This window comes from Geotrypetes seraphini, chromosome 13 (assembly GCF_902459505.1).
Source record: "Geotrypetes seraphini chromosome 13, aGeoSer1.1, whole genome shotgun sequence".
NCBI lineage: Eukaryota > Metazoa > Chordata > Amphibia > Gymnophiona > Dermophiidae > Geotrypetes > Geotrypetes seraphini.
Window position 1 is genome coordinate 15299259 of NC_047096.1, and position 21094 is coordinate 15320352.

General features: G+C 44.9%; 1 protein-coding gene across 1 annotated transcript in view; it reads right to left on the reverse strand.

Moving 5' to 3' along the window:
- SYT2 (synaptotagmin 2) overlaps positions 1–16765 on the reverse strand; it is a 155696-nt gene extending 138931 nt beyond the window's left edge. Inside the window, exon 1 of the mRNA XM_033918478.1 lies at positions 16714–16765. The gene's annotated coding sequence lies outside the window, so the exon portion shown is untranslated. The remainder of the gene's footprint in view (positions 1–16713) is intronic.
- Between the last annotated feature and the right edge of the window lie 4329 nt (positions 16766–21094).

Below are 21094 nucleotides of genomic sequence, written 5' to 3' on the forward strand. Positions count from 1 at the left end.
CTTTAAGAGGTTTCCAAATCCTTCAGTTTCTCTTCACGGTAAATAAAATCTGTGACTCAAAGTTACAATTTATCTTCAGTGGCTATTCTGAGAAGTTAATCTGGATTCATAAACTGCAGGTTAAGAGCACTTAATTTTCTCATCGGTGTCATTGAAAGATATCAAGAAAGGTGTCATCAATGAAGATCTGTAGTGACTCCATTTTGACTAGCTATCACCGAGTGTGATTTTCTAATTAGACAGTAAATAACTCTCTTTATTTAAAGTTAATAGTGAACATAGAGTTGTCCACACAAAAATCATTCACCTCATCTCTATGTTTAATATAAAACATACAGACACTGGGCAAAGGAGTGGAGAAATTATATGAAATGATTGAAAAGTGTCAAGAAAAGTCGGGCTGAGAACTTTTCAGTGGCCCCCTCATATGGCGGCTTCAAGTTATATGCAAAATTTAACATACTTATTGGAATGAAATGCTAAATTGCAAGTCTAGGGAATTTTTAATTTGTCATTTCCATAAATACAACATGATGGCAGGTAAGGCCAAATGGCCCGTCCAGTCTGCCCATCCTCAGTATCCACTATTTCCTTTCCCTTAGAGATCCCATGTGCTTGTCCCACACTTTCTTGAATTCAGACACAAATTTTGTCTCCACAACCTCTACCAGGAGACTATTCCATGCATCTACCACCCTTTCTGTAAAAAAAAAAAAAAAAATTACGGTAGTTTATAAGACTATTCATTCTTTTCAATTTGCTTATCAGACTGCCAAATGGTAGAATCAATTGTCGATAGAAAATAAATTCCAGGACAATTATGTTCTGTTCCAAAAAAAACCCCAAAAAACTGCTGGAAACATTTCTATTTTGTAAGTTTTTGATGTGTTTTTAACATGTGAAATTTTTAATTTTCTTCTCCGATGCTGGATTCAGGGGACTGATTATTTTAATTGTAAGCCACATTGAACTTCACAGCTAATATGGGCTATAAATATCAATTATTGTAATGTAATTCTATATATTTATGGGAGAAAAAACAAACATTGACTAAATTAACCCCCCCAAATAATGCACTTAATGTTCCAGAAAGTTCTTTTTCCAAGGAAGTATCAGAAAACTGCAGCTTAGGATCTTTCAAGACAGTCAGAAAATGAACTGGTGATGGATTATCAGTTTTCTTTTTGCATGAACACTTATAAAACCCAGAATCCATTTCCACTGCTAAGAAACTCAATTGCCCAAGACCATCTGACAGCCTGGCTTCTGTAAGAGCATGGTGGGAATGAACTGTATATGTGCCAGGGTAGCTACTGCTACTCTTCCATATAGAATAAAGTAGTGTAGTTGTCATGTTAGTTCATGTTGAATGGCATTTTAAAAAGGATGAAAAGCAGAAGATGCCAGTTCTAATCCCACTTTAGCTCTTTGTGATTTTTTTTTTTTTTTTTTCAAACTTGTGAGCCCTCTAGAGACAGAAAAAAATATCTATTGTACCTGAATGTACACCACTTCAATAGCCTTTGGGCTTGCAGGAGAATGTGATGAAATCAGTTAGCTTATCAGGGTTTAAAAAAGGTTTGGATAATTTCCTAAAAGAGAAGTCCATAAACCATTCTTGAGATGACTTGGGGAAATCCACTGCTTATTCCTACAATAAGCAGCATGAAATCTTTGTGTAAGCCCTTTTGACTTTTAAAAAAATTTGAATATTGTATTTTTCCCCTCCCCCCCCCTTTGTCTCTCTAGTTAATATGTTCTCTTGTTTATTCAAGTGTGATGGTTTTTTGTTTTTTCTTATTGTTATCCCTTTATTTTTTACCTTGTTTTAACCTATTGTAAACTGCCTAGACGTAATGATAGGTGGGATATCACAAGCTTAATAAACCTGAAACTTTTACTACTTGAGATCTAGCTAGGTACGTGGGACCTGGGTTGGCCACTGTTAGAAACAAGATACTGGGCTTGATCGACCTTCGGTCTGTCTCATTATAGCGGTTCTTAAGTACTACCTGGTTCTCAACCCACTGCTCTAACTTCTTCATTCTGTATCTATGAGTGTTTAGAAATTCATTTAAAAATTAGTACTGCTTGCAGGAATGAGGCAGGGACAGGAAAATAACTCATGGGGATAGGACAGGAAAATGAGTTCCCGCGGGGACTGGGAAAATGTGTCCCTGTGTCATTCTCTACTTGGGAGAACAGTATAAAAAACTGAATAAATAAATCGTGTGAAACGTTTCAGCCTCTGATAACCAGAGCTGGTATTGTGACATCATAATGCCTCATTCCACCAATGCCTCCGAGTCAGCCTCATCAGTGATGTCACAATGGCTTGGTTGTCCTATATTTGGCTCACTTCTACTACATTTTGATTTCTAGAGTGGTGCAGTATACAGAATGACAAGGGGACATGTTTTTCCCTGTCCCCGCAGAAACTCAATTTCCCCATCCTGCCCCCGTGAGTTTTGTCACTGTCCCTGTTCCTGCCCCATTCCCGTAAGCTCTGCTTTAACTGCACAAGTCTCAAACACTTGCCCCATCTTCTATGAAACTGCACTAGCAGTTTCTAGCGCGGGGAGCCGCGCTGCCCCTGATACTCATAGAGTTCCTATGAGCATTGGGAGCAGTGTGGGCTATTCAGCGCGGCTCTCTGCGCTAGAAACTGCTAGTGCAGTTTCTTAAAGAGGGGGTTAGGGTTTTAAAGTGTTTGAGGCTTGTGCAGATGAGGACGGAGCTTAGGCATTGGTGGAATGAGGCATTATGACATCACAATCGGAGCTCTAGAATGTTGCTACTTAGGATTTCAAAGTTTGAGGCTTGTGCAGATGAGGACAGAGCTTAAGCATTGGTGGAATGAGGCATTATGACATCACAATCGGAGCTCTAGAATGTTGCTACTTAGGATTTCAAAGTGTTTGAGGCTTGTGCAGATGAGGACAGAGCTTAGGCATTGGTGGAATGAGGCATTATGACATCACAATCGGAGCTCTAGAATGTTGCTACTTAGGATTTCGAAGTGTTTGAGGCTTGTGCAGATGAGGACAGAGCTTGCAGGAATGGGGCAGGGACTGGACAGGAAAATGAGTTCCCGTGGGGATGGGGGAAAAAAATTTGTCCCCGTGCCCTTCTCTACCCAAGACTAAACCCCTCTTCTACGAAACTGTGCTAGCAGTTTCTAGCAAGGGGAGCCGTGCTGCTCCTGACACTCATAGAGTTCCTATGAGCATCGGGAGCAGCTCGGGACATTCAGCGCGGCTTTCTGCACTAGAAACTGCTAGCGCAGTTTCATATAAGAGGGGGGGGGGGGGGTAAATGATTGCAGATAAAGACCAGTGTGGTTATGGTTGTAGCTGCTTCTCTGTGCAGGTTATCCTGTTCTATGCTTTCATTTAAGGCTCCTTTTACTAAGGGGCGTTAGAACCTTAACGCATGGAATAGCGCACGCTAAATTGCCTTGCTTGCTAGACTATTCTAGAAGTGTACCATGCGCCAATTTTGTGCGTGTGCTAAAAACGCTAGCGCACTTCAGTAAAAGGAGCCCTAAGCGGTACAACTGCCATTCCCTGCAAATTGCCCCTGTGCCTTTTAAATTAAGAAGAATCTAAAAACTCATTTCAGCTGTGTTTATCGCATGGATTTTGGAATCCCATCACTGTTTTGTCTCTATCCCCTTTGTAAGGAAGGGTAGGGCAGATCAGTCAGCAATTCGACAAAACGGTATATATTTGGCTTAGCACTGTGATATCTCAGTTAAGGCAGGGGTGTCCAACCTGTGGCCCCGTGAAGTATTTTGTGCGGCCCCGTTCGAGGGCGATGGCAGTGTTTTCCTCTGCTGCCACGGGGTGTTTACCGTCTCGCTGGCTCCCTCCTCTGTCTTGCTGCAGCGTTTGCACAGCCCCAGAAAAAATTTTTTCGGCCAATGCGGCCCAGGAAGTCAAAAGGTTGGACATCCCTGAGTTTAGGTTCACAATGAAACTAGAGAAGTCAGAGCCTGTACGAATGGACGGGCTACAAAAACAATTGAAGTTTGCATCTGCTTTGATTGGGACATTCTTTGGAAGGGAAAACTAATGGACGAGAGACTGACATTGGAACTAGAGAATGACACGGTGACAAAATTCATCACCGTTCCTGTCCCTGCGGATAACCGCGGGAAACCATCTTCATGCCATTCTTTAAGGAGAGAGGAAAGAATCAGAGTATGAATGGCCACAACCACTGACCCGCAAGCTTTGCTCTGAAGAATGCTGATGTAGAAGGACTGAGGTTGAAAGAGACACAAAAGAATGACAGTCTCTGGTATCCAGAGCAGATATTGTGATGTCATAATGCCTCATTCCACCAGTGCCTAAGAGCCAATCACATCAGTGATGTCACAATGGCTTCATTATCCTTGGCTCACATAAGAATCAGAGTATGAATGGCCACAACCACTGACCCGCAAGCTTTGCTTTGAAGAATGCTGGCGTAGAAGGACCGAGGTTGAAATAGACCCTAGAAAATGACATGGGATTATTTCCCACGGTTATCCACGGGGATGGGAACGGTGATGAATTTTGTCACCGTGTCATTCTCTAATTGGAACCGCGGACTGCAGCTGTGAGTCCTGCAATAATCTTAGTTTTTGTACGCTGTTTTTAATCAAAATGACAGGGGAAAACACATTTTTTTTATTATATTCTTGTAATTTACACTCCCCCCCTTTTTTAAATTTTTTTTTACAAAACCACGATAGCAGGTTTTAGCGCAGGCTGGCACGCTCAATGCTCTGCGCTGCTCCCGACGCTCATAGGAACTCTGAGTGTCAGGAAGAAACGCAGAGAATTCAGCGTTCTGGCCTGCGCTAAAAAAACATTACCGTGGTTTTGTAAAAGGGTGGGTGGGATGGGGTTAGTGCAAGCAAATCCACAGAAATTTTATCATATATACAGTGTGCGTATATATACACACAATGTATATATACACGCACACAAAAAGAACTGGAGATTTTTTTTTTCTTATATACATCCCTACCTTGCAAGGAGATGGAAACCCCAAAACAATCACAGGTTAAGCCAGAGGACTGTGCAGCAGGAAGAAAAACTGGACCTCTTGATCTCTCACCATGGTTTTATGTTTCCATGTTTCAGAAAAAGCCATCACTTGTTTACATTAATGTCTGCCCTGTTATATGCTTGGGACAGTTACAGCACAAACCGAGATTTAGAGATTTTAATCAAGACACAGCGTAGGGAATGAGAGCTTAATGAACCTTCATAAATCAATTATTCTGGTCTTCTATAATTAACTGTCTTATAGCGCTGACTTCCAAGACAACCGAATTAACATTTAGGAAGAGTTTTCATTCTTCTGACTTGGGGACCATTCATTACTATGTTTTTCTGTTTGGGGGGTTGGGGGGGGAGTAAAGATTCTAAAAATTTAACAGAGTCCTAGATGCTTCTGTTGACGTATCACTGGAGCAGTGGCAGCTGAAAAAAAACCAAAGAAAATTCAGCCACTTGATACTAAATCTGTTGTCTCCAAATGCTTTCCACTGGGAGGCAGCAGAAGTAGACAACGGAGCACTGTACAGACACAAGGATTCCAGGATTTGGACCTTCGGTTCTGCAGGCTGAATTGCCTTGCGGATTGCTTCAACCCCCTCCCCCGGCCTGCTTCCTTGAGAAAGCTGAGGATGAGGAAGTCACAAACCGCACTGCAGAGCAGGAGGAGGAAGGGAAGGAGGAGAGAAAGAAAAGAAATTCCAGTCCAGATGGGAGAAAATAGGGAATAAATGGGAATAGTTCCATAGAGGAGCTGCAATAATAACGTGTCTGGTCAGGACACCAGGAACGTATTTTTATAGCACTTCTGTCGTGCACCCTGCATCACTTGGTATACAAACCAGGGTCACTGAGCAACAGAAAGATGGAATATCCGAGTCCTGCCAGTCATAAGAACAGCCTTACAGGATCAGACCAATGGTCCATCAAACCCAGTAGCCCGTTCTCACGGTGGCCAATCCAGGTCACTAGTACCTGGCCAAAACCCAAGGAGTAGCAACATTCCAGCATCTCAAAGAATAGGAAGATTCCGGAACCCCAATGAGAGCAACATTCCAGACCTGAGATTGTGATGTCATAATGCCTCATTCCACAGTGCCCCAGAGCCAACCTCATCAGTGATGCTACAATGGCTTAACTGTCCTATACTTGGTTCACATAAAAACATAAGAATAGCCTTACTGGATCATACCAAAGGCCCATCTAGCCCAGTAGCCCATCCTCACAGTGGCCAATCTAGGTCAATGGTACCTGGCCAAAACCCAAGCAACATTCCATGCTACTGATCCAGGGCAAGCAGTGGCTTCCCCCATGTCTTTCTCAATAACAGACTAAGGACTTTTCCTCCAGGAACTTGTCCAAACCTTTCTTAAAACCAGCTACACTATCCACTCTTTCCACAACTTCTGACAAGCTAAGAGTGCCCTGGCTTCACCCCAGGTTATGCATGGAGATATACTGCACTTCTCACTTTTGTCAGAACTTCATTGTCATGCGCGTAGGGTAAAACCAGGACTGGCTCAGCCTGCAACCCTGGATAGTTACCCTAAACCACCACTAACGTCAGATTTACTATGAAGTCCTAGTATTTTCTTTGTCCCAAGATATTACCACACAAATCTGCAAAACTTTAGGGTTAACACATGATCATGGCCAACCCCAGCAACCTGAGTACCTCAGGAAGTCCCTGATTGGCATCACGGGGCAGGGCGGGGTGGGGCCTAAGGCCTCAGTCTCGTCATGGGAGGCATTGGAGCAGGAGGGATTGAGCACCCCTTCTGTTCCGTTAAAGGTGGGTGGGGTGGGGACCAGGAACAGGGAGAAGGCATCCGGCGGGTGGCAAGAGGGAGTTGGCATCCCTCCTGCTGTTTGTTTTTGGGTTGGTGGGTGGGACCGCTTGTTTTTGGATCGACCAGGCAGTCGGTAAGTTTTGTGAATCGTGCCCTTCCTTCTTTGCCGATTCCCCCCATTTGCATGCACTGATCATGATCGGATCGTTGGAGAGGTTAGTGAATCTGGTCGGTGGGAACTCGGGTCGCAAAGGGCTCGCAAACTGATTGGTACACGATCGGTTTGCTTAGTGAGGAGGGAGTGGGAACCCTTCTGCCATAATGTTAATGGGTGGCGGCGGCTGCGGAGCACATTTTGGGGGGGTTCAGGGAGGGAGGGGGCACTTGTTGGGAGGGGGGTTTAATTTGTTTTGGGTTTGTGGGTGGGGAGTCAGGAAGCATTGGAGCAGGAAGGATTGAGCACCCTTCCTGCTCTGCAGGGAAGGGCAGGAGAGTCGGGGCTGAGAGCAGGAGATGGGGCAGAGAGCAGGGTTTTTGCACAAGCGACTGGTCCTTGCCAGTCGCTTGTTTTTGGATCGACCAAGCAGTCGGTAAGTTTTGTGAATCGTGTCCTTCCTGCTTTGCCGATTCCCCCCCATTTGCATGCACCGATCGTGATCGGATCGTTGGAGAGGTTAGTGAATCGGGTCGGTGGGAACTCGGGTCGCAAAGGGCTCGCAAACTGATTGGTACACGATCGGTTTGCTTAGTGAATCTAGCCCTAAGGGTTAAATTATCTCTCTCTCTATATATATAGAGCGCTAAAAAAAATCAGCCCACCAAAAATGTATGCTAAGCGCTTGTCTATAAATGGTGCATCGAGTTGGGTGCTATTTATAGAGAGGCACGTCCAGTAGGCGGTCAGCTGGTGCCTCTCCTCCTCCCCGGTGCCTCGCGGCACACCTCAAATCTCAGGAGGCACACAGTTTGCGATACACTGCGTTAGACTCTCACTGAACCATCACTGCAGTCTGTTCCAAATTCAACCGCATCATTTACTTTTCTACAAAGTTACACCTGTGTAAACACTCTTCTCAAGTCATTCTATGGACTCCCCATCTGCTTCCACATTCAGTTCAAACTTGCAAGTGTCTTCACTCTGCACCTCCTCATTGCCCGTCCTCTCATCTCCTCCTACGCCTTTGTGTCCTCTTATCTGGGTCTTTCTCATCCTTTGCCAGGTCCAGTTCTGTACTTTCCATCTGGAACAGCTGTAATACCATGTTCATCTTCATGTCCCACCAAAAAAGTCTCCTTTCTGAGGTTGCTTTCAATGCTTAAACCCCATCTCTCTATTAGATCATAGCTTTGTTGATTTGAACCACATTTTCAGTAAAAAAAATACATTTCTTTAATCCTGTATACGAGTTGACCAAATAATTCCTTCTCTGGGGAGTTTTCAGTCTCTTATGTGATTTGGTGCAGTGCTGGAATGTGTATAGGTAGTAACAGGGTTAAAAGTGCTCATATAATATAACATAATGGTATGTTTCCCCTTTCCTCTATTTACAAATGCAGGCATTCCTATTTAAAGATGCTTTCGATTTAGAATTTTTTCTGTCCATTAAATCATTATTACAGATGGGCCTCCCTCCCCATGTATTATCTCTAAATGTATTCCTATCTTATTTGACGATGTACAGTCGACTCCACCTAAGTGCACGTTGGTTAAGCGCACACTTCGGTTATCCGCAGCCTACACCATAGTCCCGTTTTTTTACATTAAAGTCAATGGACGTAAACTCCGGATAATTGCAATTCTAAGCACACAATTTGCTTATGCGTACTGATGATATAGGTCCCACCTTTATGCGTTCGCGTTACATTCACTCCTGTTTAAAGCAATCATGTTCTCATGTTGATGAGCCACATGTTTCGTATCAGCAATCTAGGCCTGGCCAGGTGTTCGAACTTTCGAAACTGCACCATGGTGTCTTGTGGAGAAAAACCTGTGTCTTTGACTGGTCCAAAGTCATTGTGTCTGGCTGAACAAGTCCACCACACTGGACAAAAGTCATTGTCTTTGGCTGAACGTGTCGATGTCTTAAAGAGACTTGACCAATGGGATAGTCAGGTCTCTATTGCAAAACATTATAGCGTTCATCCTAGCCAGGTTTCTCGGATTCACAAAAAAAAAAAAAAAAGCGAGCCATATTGAAAGACTGGCAAAACAACAGCAAGCCTACCAGAAAACAGAAAATAATTGGGAAGGCTGGAGACGTTGAACAGGCGTTGCTGCGATGGTTTGCTGAAGCTAGAAGTCGTCAACTGCCAATCAGTGGGCCTCTGCTGATGGAGAAAGCAGCCCAGCTATCCGAAGAACTGGACGTAGAAGACTTCAAAGTAAAAAACGGATGGATAGAGAGGTGGAAAGTTCGTAAGGGCCTAAAATTTAAGAAGCAGCATGGCGAAAAACAAGACGCGGATGAATTTGATGCAGGAAGATGGGTCATGGAAGTGTTGCCATCATTCATTGGTGAATATGAACCATGCGACATTTTCAATGCCGATGAGACGGGCCTGTACTGGCGTACTCCGATTAGGCACACACTCCATTTAAGCGCACTTTGCGGTCCGATCCGGAGGCCTTACATTTAAGCGGAGTCGACCGTAGATCTTTCCCCTTTTCCCTTCCTGTTTCAGTACAACTGTATGTCTTATTTTTATGTATCACCCCAATTTAAAATTATGGTGTGCCATTTATAAACTTGATAAGCGGATGATCAATATAAATAAACTTGGAAACTTGGAAATTTGGAAAAGTTGATTTAGCAGCAAGTCTCATCATACAGGAAATGCTAATCTGCAGCTGGGTCCCCCTTCAATGACCCAGGGACAGAACTTGTCCCCATCCCCGTCCCCGCAGTTAACCAAGGGAAACCATCCCTGTGTCATTCATTAAGGAGAGAGGGAAGAATCAGAGTATGACTGGACACCACCACTGAACAAAGAGTAGCAACATTCCAGAGCTGAGATTGTGATGTCACAAAGCCTCATTTCACCAATGCCTAAGAGCCAAACTCATCAGTGATGTCACAATGGCTTCATTATCCTATACTTAACTCACGTAAGAATCAGAGTATGAATGGGCACAACTACTGACCTTCAAGCCTTGCAGATGTAGAAGGGCCGAGGTTGAGATAGACACTAAAGAATGGCACAGATTCAAAACAAATGCCAGGAAGTTCTTCTTTACCCAACGTGTGGTGGACACCTGGAATGCACTTCCAGAGGATGTAATAGGGCAGAGAACGGTACTGGGGTTCAAGAAAGGATTGGACAATTTCCTGCTGGAAAGGGGGATAGAGGGGTATAGATAGAGGATTACTGCACAGGTTCTGGACCTGTTGGGCCGCCACGTGAGCGGACTGCTGGGCACGATGGACCTCAGGTCTGACTCAGCGGAGGCATTGCTTATGTTCTTATGACGGAGGCATTGCTTATGTTCTTATGACGGGGACAAATTCCCAATTTCCTTCTTTTTGCAGTGCCACCCATTCTGCTACCGTAGCTTTTCTGGCTTTACCTCCATTATTTTCATCTAAGGATTCTCTGTGCCTATTCTGTGATTGCTGTGTTTTTCATTTTGCCTTCTCCACCTCCTGCTCCACGCATCCACCAATCTATCTCTGAAAAATTATTTATTTATGCTATCTATGCTCTTTGAGCCTCACATGACCAAGACCAGTTCAGCCCCTGGTAGGTGAGCTCTTGAAGATTACTAATACCTATCCAAATCAGTCTTTGATGTTTTCGCTCTCTGAATAATAGAGAGTTTGATAGCACTAAAATACTACCTTACAAATCCATGTTATCCTGGTCAATCTGATCTAATCCTGTTTTTTTTGTTTTGTAAATAATTAAGCTGTGAAATTTTTCTGCTGGTCAAGGAGGGACAAAGGAAGACAAATGAAAAGGAGGTGAGAGAGGGTGAAAAAAGCCAGGTTAAGTAAGAGTAGGAGAGTGGCCTAATTATCAGAGGGACAGGGCCCCAAGCAGAGAATCCAGGGTTCAAATCCCACTTCTCCGAGAACACTGCCACTCTTTTTAACCTTGGCCAAAATATTTCACCCTCTGTTGAGTTGGGCACAACTTAGATTGTGTGTTCACTTGTGCAGGAAAATGATACTCATCTTGAGCTCAGATTTAGCAAGATCAATAAATCCAAAACCAGAAAAATAGAGAGATACAGTATAAGCAATAGATAGATAAGGAACATGGAGAAAGCATAAACAAAAATAGAAAGATATCTGAAAATGTAATTGCATCACAATTTGTTTGATGATCAAAGCAATTTAAGGAGGCAGGAGAGGCTCCAATCCGCTTAAATCACTTGTGCCTGCTAACTGATGATATTCAGTGCCATTTAACTGGGCAGTACTGCTGTATATTGACTCTTAACAGCCATATTTGAAGAGGGCAGCCCAGGAGTGATACAGTAAGAGTCTGCAGTTATGCAGATGCCAGCAAAATTCAGTGCTAGGGTCTAGGGGGCCGGATTTTACAAATGTAAAATCTGGCAACCCTAGTTTTGGGGAAGGAGGGGATGGAAGGAGGCAGAGAGAGGGCACGAGTAGGTTACCATATGGCTCCAGAAAAAGTGGGATGGATTGACGCATCCGGATTTTACGTCCATCACTTTCAATAGAAGTAAAACCCAGATGTCTCAAGCTGTCCTCTTTTTTGTGGACAAAGCGCACCTCGTGGAGCCATTTCCCGGACACAAGAGTATAATGTTCAAATGCTTTATTTCAAATATAAAACTACACTAACAAAGACTGAAGCCTAGACCCAACACGGGCCGTGTTTCAGCAAATTAAGCCTTCCTCAGGGGTCCTTAGGAGATACAAAAATCTAATACATAACAGAAAAGAAAAATATAAATAAAATATAATATAATATAATAAGCTTATAAACATCAATAAAGATATAAAACTGTCAATAATCACATCAATGTAAACACATCAATATAAAAACATTGAAAAGCATGTAAAATTGATATGGGCGTGAAAAGCATAATAACAACACATTATAAGTCATTTAAAAACAAATGTGACCAAAAATACATTTGAAGAAAATGTGACATCAAACACATTATAATACGTGACAATAATAATGAATGAGAGATCGTTGTAACCAGATTTCAAAATGAAGAGAAGAAAAAAACATAACCATGAAAATAAATGACCAAATAGGGACCAAAGTGGTGAAGAATTGAGAAAAACATAAAAAACAGAAGAAGGGGGAGGGGAGAGGGGAAGGGGAGGTGGGGAAAGGAGGGGAAAAGAGGGGTGGAAGGGAGAGGGGAAGGGGGAGGGGAAGGAGGATGGGAAATGGGGGAGGGGAAGGGGAAGAAGGAAGAAGAAGGGGGGGGGAGCCATATGGCAACCCTAGAATGAGGAATTAGTCACATTCCTTTATGTGGTTCTCAACCAATATTCAGCACATTTGGCCACACTACTAGGTACAAATAGGATTACCAGACATGCGGATCTTTCCAATCTGTAAGGTGTTTGTCCGGGTTTTCGTCTCAGGGCTGTGTCTCGGAGGGCCTCCGATCATGCACGGATGTGATGTGATGACATCACACCCATGTGCATGACATCACATGCATGCGCATGCTCAAAGGCCCTCCCAGATTCAGTCGCGAGCTTAAGGTTTGTGTGGGGTTTTTGCACCGTTACAATTTTAGAATGTATGTAGATGTCTGGAGACTTTGTGGAGACAAAGCAGCAAAGATGTTTATTTGGACCTGAATAGAATCCATTGGGACCCCTGAGGAGCACAGTACTGTCGAAACACGGACCGTGTCGGGTCCATATCTCTCAGAGGACTGGGTCCTTGTTGTTTTAATATGGATTTCGAAGTTGAACATAAGAATTTCCGCTGCTGGGTTAGACCAGTGATCCATCGTGCCCAGAAGTCCGCTCATATGGCGGCCCTCTGATCAAAGATCAGTGCCCTACCTTTGTACGTTCCAGTTCAGCAGGAACTTGTCTAACTTTGTCTTGAATCCCTGGCGGGTGTTTTCCGCTATGACAGACTCCGGAAGAGCGTTCCAGTTTTCTACCACTCTCTGGATGAAGAAGAACTTCCTTTTAATAAACTTTTCATAAACATCAACTCTCCACAGAGTCTTTTGTTTTCCTTGGTTTACCCCGTTACATGCATCGATTCACAGTTCTGAGGTGCCCAAGAAATCAGTGAGAAAATCATGTATGAAGTGGGGCAAAGCCAGGGCTGTATCAGCCTGTTTAATTCAACTGGATTGACGTGGCAGCTCTACAAAGTAGTGAAGTGATAATGCCAATCAGATAATCCAGATATCAACAACATTTAGAGTATAAGAAACATGAAAACTGACTGTGAATCTTATAGGGCAACAAAACCACAAAAGAACCAAAGGTCCAACTTCGTCTGCAGTGAAAAAACAGACCAGAGCAAACAAACCAAAACTGCAGACTTGTACACGGTGCAGGCAAATTTTATTTTGACAAATAAATCTTAACTAAAAACCTTTTACCAGACAGGGGACCCAACACGGTCCGTGTTTCGGACAACCTTCATCAGGGGTCCATGGTAATAAAGGTAAAAAGAAATATATCACAAAAAGAAGCCTGGAAAAATAGCATTTGGTAGCACACCAGTGAATCTCTGAAATGCACTACAAGTTCGTCACAGTGACCCCTGATGAAGGTTGTCTGAAACACGGACCGTGTTGGGTCCCCTGTCTGATAAAAGGTTTTTAGTTAAGATTTATTTGTCAAAATAAAATTTGCCTGCACCGTGTACAAGTCTGCAGTTTTGGTTTGTTTGCTGTGAATCTTATAGGGACATGAAAAGAACCTGGAGAATGTACCTCACTTGTGTTCTACTGAAAAGGGAGGGAAAGAGATGGGGCAGCCAAAGTGAACTCATAAAGCCTGGCATCAAAAGGATTGCATAATTCTCTCAGGGGAGAAGAAGCTCAGTTGGATGCTTGGATCGAAAAGTGGACAAAACTGAAAATGCTGAACCAGAAAGGGAGGGTTAAACGTTTAAAAACTCAGATTTGCCTCAGTCATTCCAAAAGTTACCCAGCCAAATCTTTTCAATGTGACCCCTATACCTTTAAAATATTCCTCCTAGGAGAAAATCTGCCTCTAGGATTCAGCAAGCACAAGTGACTGCTTATAAGCTCTGGTCCTAGCCTTGCCACTTCAGCCCAGCTCAAACACACTGAGTCAGTCTTGCGTGAATTTGTAATTCAGATTTTCCATCAATTTTCTTAAGGAAAACAGAACTACATTTCCATGCAAGGCCAATTTAAAACTCTATCGTAGATTTTTTTTTATGACCTCAGACAAAACAGGCCAGACTACCTAAAGAATAAGCGAGCCTCGAAGATCCTCTCAATATAATACCCACCAAGGAGCCTTCTCAGGAGGAGCCCCCAAACTCTAGAACTCAGTTCCAGAGGGGTTACACCAGACTCAAGACTACCCGGCTGTTCTTCTGAGCCCAATGGCATATGGAGGGTGAGAGGCAACCAGGGTGGTGGCACTCCTCCCCGCCCTCTTCTGCACCCACCCACCCACCCCCACTCCTTCTCCGCCCCCCTGCCATACCCCTTCCCTATTCCCTGCACTTCTCCCTGCCCTCTTCTATACCACCTGCTCCTTCCCCAGCCCCTGCCACACTCCTTCCCTACTCCCTGCACCCCTCCCCACCTTCTTCTCCACTCCTGCCCCTTCCCCCACCACACCCCTTCCCTACTCCTTGCACACCTCACCGCCCCCTTCTATACCACCTGCTCCTTCCCCACCCCCCTGCCAAACCCCTTTCCTACTCCCTGCACCCTTCACCGCCCTTTTCTCCATCACCTGTTCTTTCCTTGCCCCTGCCACACTCCTTCCCTAATCCCTGCACCCCTCCCCGCCCTCTTCTATACCACCTGCTCCTTCACCACCCCTTTTCTACTCCCTGCACTCCTCCCCGCCCTTCTATATCACCTGCTCCTTCCCCGCCCCCTGCCACACCCCTTCCCTACTCCCTGAACTCCTCCCCGCCCTCTTCTATACCACTTGCTCCTTCCCCGCTCCCTGCCACACCCCTTCCCTACTCCCTGAACTCCTCCCCGCCCTCTTCTCCACCCCTGCCCTTTCCCCCTCCACACCCCTCCCCTACTCCCTGCACCCCTCACCGCCCTCTTCTATACCACCTGCTCCTTCCCCGCCCCCTCCCCGCCCTTTTCTCCACCCCTGCTCCTTCCCCACCCCTGCCACACCCCTTCCCTACTCCTTGCACCCCTCCCCACCCTCTTCTCCTCCACCCGTTCCTTCCCTGCACCTGCCACACCCCTTCCATACTCCCTGCACCCCTCCCCATCCTCTTCTCCAACCCCACACTCCTTCCCTGCCCCCTGTGTGCACACCCCTTCCCTGCCCCACACCTCATAACTTCCCCGACACGAGAAGCTTCACCAACTTGTTGCCCGCATCGGCGTCAGCTCTCCCTCTGATGCTACTTCCTAGGCATGGGACCCAGAAGTGACATCAGAGGAAGAGCCGAAATTGGAGCAAGCAGTAGGATGGAGTTGCTGCTCGTGCCAATGTGTGTGGGGGGGAAGTGAAGGCATGCGTACAGTGGGGGGCAGGAATGGGAAGGAGCAGGGGGGCAGAGAGGAGGAGGGGTGACAGCGCCCTCACCAAGACAGTGCTCAGGGTGGACCGCCCCTCCCCCCATACTATACCACTGCTTGAGTCCTTAACATGTAAGGCAACTATCTACTCTCTTATTCAACTGTGCACACAACCCGCCTTCAATGTAGCCACCCATCTGTTTATTGCCATAACTGTGAATTACCCATTTAGTTCTGTCTTAAATGCCTCAATTGAGCTTGCTCCCTTGGCTACTGTGAGAGAGGAAGGGGTTCTCTCTCACTAGTGTTATCCTTTCCTCGGGCAAGAGGGGGCGCTGGCCCATTAGTGAGGCAACTACAGAGGCTCTGTATTTCTTTATCCTATCCAAGAATGGGAAAACCATCACTGCCCCATCATCCAGTGCAGAGACTGCCTTTAATGTCACCGGTGACTCCCGGAAAGCGAGTGTCCTTCAAAAAAGGGCTTGCAACCCGAGAGATGGAGCATCTTTCTCCCTTCAAAGCAGACAGTTCCTCTGACTAACTTTACAGCTGCAGGGATCGAAAGACAGGACAGCCAAGATTGTTCATACACTCCCCCCCCCCCCCCATTCTTAAAACCTGACATTCAAGGCTTCTTTCCCTACAATTTTTGACCATTGCTATGGGACACTCCAAACAAACAAACAAAAAAAAAAATTCCCCCAACCGGGAAATAAAGGGGAGGATTTGAATGAAAATATTGCTCGGGAACAACTTTCTCTTTATTTCCAGCTCTTTGACATTTTAGTTCTATATCTGATAATCTGAAATCTCACAGAGAAAGTATATATATATATATATATATACATACTGTACTTTCTTTCTCTGTGAGGTTTAGGATTATCAAATAAATAAATAAATATATATATACACACACTTTCTCTCTGAGATTTCAGATTATCAAATATAAAAGAACTAAAATGTCAAGAGCTGGAAATAAAGAAAAAGTTGTTCCCGAGCAATATTTTCATTCGAGTCTTTCCCTTTACTTTCCGGTTGGGGGAATTTTTTTTTTTTTTTTTTGGAGTGTCCCATAGCAAAGACACCAAACTCTGTACCCATATCAGATTAAATGCAAAGAAAGAAAGACACCCCCCCCCCTCCTCTCGAAACAAAGGATGCCGGAACTCTTCGACTGAGCTAGGAAACAGAAATGAAAAGCAAACTTACTAACCGGACCCTGCTGGAGTGAGCGAAAGCCCCACGCACTGCTCGGGAAGTCTTCGGTACCAGTATCTCCAGTCAATCGAGGAACGACGGAGCATCCGGGGGGGGGGGGAGGGGGGGAGTGCCCTCTCTCCTATGCGGCAGGGGTGAGGGATGTAGGCTGATGCAGCCGTAGAGAGTCAAGACTGCTGCATTAATAGAAGGGGGGTTTCTGGGTTCAGGGAGCGTCAGGCGCCTTCCAGCCCAGCTGTTCCCAGTTGTCTGCTGCTCCTCCCCCCACCGAGAACTGCTGAGCACTGCAGTCTGAGGCAGAGGAGGGATCCCGAAGCTGTGATCAATGGGTGGAGAGACCCGCAACGTCAACTGCGGGAGGAGAGGACATGAGGAAAGAGGGGGGGGGGGGGGGAGGGCGCTGGGAGTGAAAAGGGAACCAGTGGGGGAGGGGGTCTTCTGGTTAAGGGGGGGGGGCAAAGAAGCCAGGGTTCAAATCCCTCTTCTCTCAATGTCACTCTTCGTGACCTTGGGCTACTCACTTCACCCTCTGTTCGAGGCTACAACTTAGACTGTGCATCCCCTTTGGCAGGAACCTGCAACTCAGCTTGAGCTCAGGTTTGGAAAGGTCAATAAATCAAAAGCCAGAAAAAAAAAAATGGAGACATACAAACAGTATATGCAATATGTAGCTAAGGAAGAGGGAGAAAGCATTAACAAGGATTAAAAAAAAAAAAAAATCTGAAAGTGTAATTGCAAACAAATGTGATATAATTATGCTTTATCAATTGACAGATCTGCAACAATTTTATAACCTTACTATCCAGTATTATGATACTGTAGCTCAGTGGTTCCCAACCCTGTCCTGGAGGAACACCAGGCCAATTGGGTTTTCAGGCTAGCCCTAATGAATATGCATGAAGCAAATTTGCATGCCTATCACTTCCATCATATGCAAATCTCTCTCATGCATATTCATTAGGGCTAGCCTGAAAACCCGATTGGCCTGGTGTTCCTCCAGGACAGGGTTGGGAATCACTGCTGTAGCTCACACTATATCAGATTTAAAAAAAAAAACAAAAAAAACCCCAACCCCTCTGGCTCTTATTTGCCCTTACCAGTATCAGCTTGATTCTCTCAAAAGAATTGCTAGTTTTCTTTAAATGCACTCTTCCTGTCCTAAAGGATTTACAATTTTTTTTTTTTGCAGAGAGAACCAAGGGGAAGATTCTCAAAACCCAGAGTGCCTTTAACAATGGCCTCATTCCACCAATGCCTAAGAGCCAACCTCATCGGTGATGTCACAATGGCTTGGTTGCCCTACACTTGTGTCCATTTATGAGATGCCTTTGCCTCATTGAAATGAAAAATGTGGAATAACTTGTAAGGTTCATGGCTCCACATCATAGTTATTTATTCAATCTATACCATTCTCCCAGGGAAGCTCAGAATGGTTTATTCAGGTACTCAAGCATTTTCCCCTGTCTGTCCTGGTGGGCTCACAATCCGTCTAATGTACCTGGGGCAATGGGGGGGGGGGGGTGGAGGTATTAAGTGACTTGTTCAGGATCACAAGGGGTAATGTGGATTTGAACCCACAACCTCAGGCTGCTGAGGCTGTAGCTTTCACCAGTGTGCCACTCTCTCCCACAATTAGCTAGAGAGACACAAGTTTAGAAGGAATGAGAGGGCTACTAATAAACAGACAATAAGAATACCCCTAATTTGTCTGTTTTGATTAGATTGTAAGCTCTGTCAAGCAGGAACATAAGAACATAAGAAATGCCTCTACTGGGGTCAGACCTGAGGTCCATCGTGCCCAGCAGTCCGCTCATGCGGCGGCCCAACAGGTCCAGGACCTGTGCAGTAATCCTCTATCTATACCCCTCTATCCCCTTTTCCAGCAGGAAATTGTCCAATCCTTTCTTGAACCCCAGTACCGTACTCTGCCCTATTATGCTCTCTGGAAGCGCATTCCAGGTGTCCACCACACTTTGGGTAAAGAAGAACTTCCTAGCATTCGTTTTGAATCTGTCCCCTTTCAACTTTTCTGAATGCCCTCTTGTTCTTTTATTTTTTGAAAGTTTGAAGAATCTGTCCCTCTCTACTCTCTCTATGCCCTTCATGATCTTGTAAGTCTCTATCATATCCCCTCTAAGTCTCCTCTTCTCCAGGGAAAAGAGACCCAGTTTCTCCAATCTCTCAGCGAATGAAAGGTTTTCCATCCCTTTTATCGGTCGTGTCGCTCTCCTCTGAACTCTCTCGAGTAACACCATGTCCTTCTTAAGGTACGGCAACCAATATTGGATGCAGTACTCCAGATGCGGACGCACCATCGCCCGATACAATGGCAGGATAACTTCTTTCGTTCTGGTTGTAATACCCTTCTTGATTATGCCTAGCATTCTGTTTGCCTTCTTAGCGGCCGCTGCGCACTGTGCCATCGGCTTCATTGTCATATCCACCATTACCCCCAAGTCCCTTTCTTGGGTACTCTCATAATTACAGCACTGCGTACGTCTAGCAGTGCTATAGAAAAGATTAGGAAGAGTAGTAATAGCTGAGCTGGCAGTAAGGGGTAAATGGGAAGACTGGTGACCTCCGGGGAGGGGGGGGTATGACTATTGGCATGAGTGCTGAGAGTTAGAAAGAGCAGGTGGATGGTCCTCTAGCATATTTCCCTAGATAGTAGATATTAGCTAATTTAAGGGTCTTATCCTAGTAACCTCTAGATCCTGCAGTGCCCCCTACTCACAAGACATTAAGGCTAGCAGAATATTTCTTTCTGCCTGTGTGCAAGTCATGTAATTAATTAAACAAAGAACAAATGTACGTGGATTGAGAAGAGTGCTTGTAAATCAGGAAGAGCACAGGAGTTAGGAGAACGTGAAAGGGGAAATTAGAGTTAGTAGGGTCACACTGACGGATGGAAGAAAGAGCATACCAGAAAGAAACAGCAAAGATTTAGGAGAGAACAAGGAAGAGAAATGTAGAAAGATGAGTTCCTGAGGGAAAAGAGGGCTTGAGAAAACACAAGAGCAGACAGCACACGAGAGAGAAGGCGGATTGTGTCATTAACTGGGTTAGAGGGGACTGAAGAAGGAAAGACATCAGTAATACAATCAGACAAATGTAATTTGTGCTGATCTGTTTGGGGAGGAGAATAGGAAAGGAGAAGGTCAGTCTACAAGCCTCTGGCTGTGTTCTACCCTAATCAACGGGTCTTTTTTAACAGCACTATCAAGACACAAGATATTGAAGACAAAGTACCAGGCCCTGAAACATCAGCTAGTCTGAATAGTCAAGAAACAGTCATGACAATGGTTGGAGCAACAGCCTCAGCACCCTGAGGTTGTGGATTCAAATCCCATGCTGCGCCTTGTGACCCTGGGTGGGTCAACTCAATCCTCCATTGCCCCAGGTACGTTAGACAGATTGGGAGCCCACTGGGACAGATAGGGAAAATGCTTCGATAGCTTTGATAGGTGGTATATAAATGCATTAAATAAATAAATACCCATCCCCCATTGACAGGCCTGGCTAGCCCCAGGATGATGGACCACTAGAGAAGACCCGGACTGCAGACCCATGTCATATTCTGCAAAGGAAAGGTCATAGGTGAGGCCATAGCCACCTGACCCTCGACATATTCAGAAATGGGTAGAAAGAAGATAGTTTTTCCCATGGGACCAGACGGGATCCATCCCAGGATACTAAGGGAGCTCAGAGAGGTTCTGGCGAGTCCTATTAAAGACTTGTTCAACAAATCTCTGGAGACGGGAGTGATTCCTGGGGATTGGAGGAGAAGCGGATGTGGTCCCTATTCATAAAAGTGGTCACAGGGATGAAGCAGGAAACTACAGGCCGGTGAGCCTCACTTCAGTTGTTGGAAAAATAATGGAAGTGTTGCTGAAAGAAAGGATAGTGTACTTCCTTGAATCTAATGGGTTACAGGATCCGAGGCAACATGGCTTTACAAAAGGTAAATCGTGCCAAACGAACCTGATTGAATTTTTTGATTGGGTGACCAGAGAGCTGGATCGAGGACATATGCTAGATGTAATTTACTAGAATCAGAAAATAATATTAAATATTGAACTAGGCCAGTTACTGGGCAGACTTGCATGGTCTGTGTCTGTGTATGGCCGTTTGGTGGAGGATGAGCAGGGGAGGGCTTCAATGGCTGGGAGGGTGTAGATGGGCTGGAGTAAGTCTTAACAGAGATTTCAGCAGTTGGAACCCAAGCACAGTACCGGGTAAAGCTTTGGATTCTTGCCCAGAAATAGCTAAGAAGAAAAAATTTTAAAAAAAAATTTAATTGAATCAGGTTGGGCAGACTGGATGGACCATTCGGGTCTTTATCTGCCGTCATCTACTATGTTACTATGTTACTATAT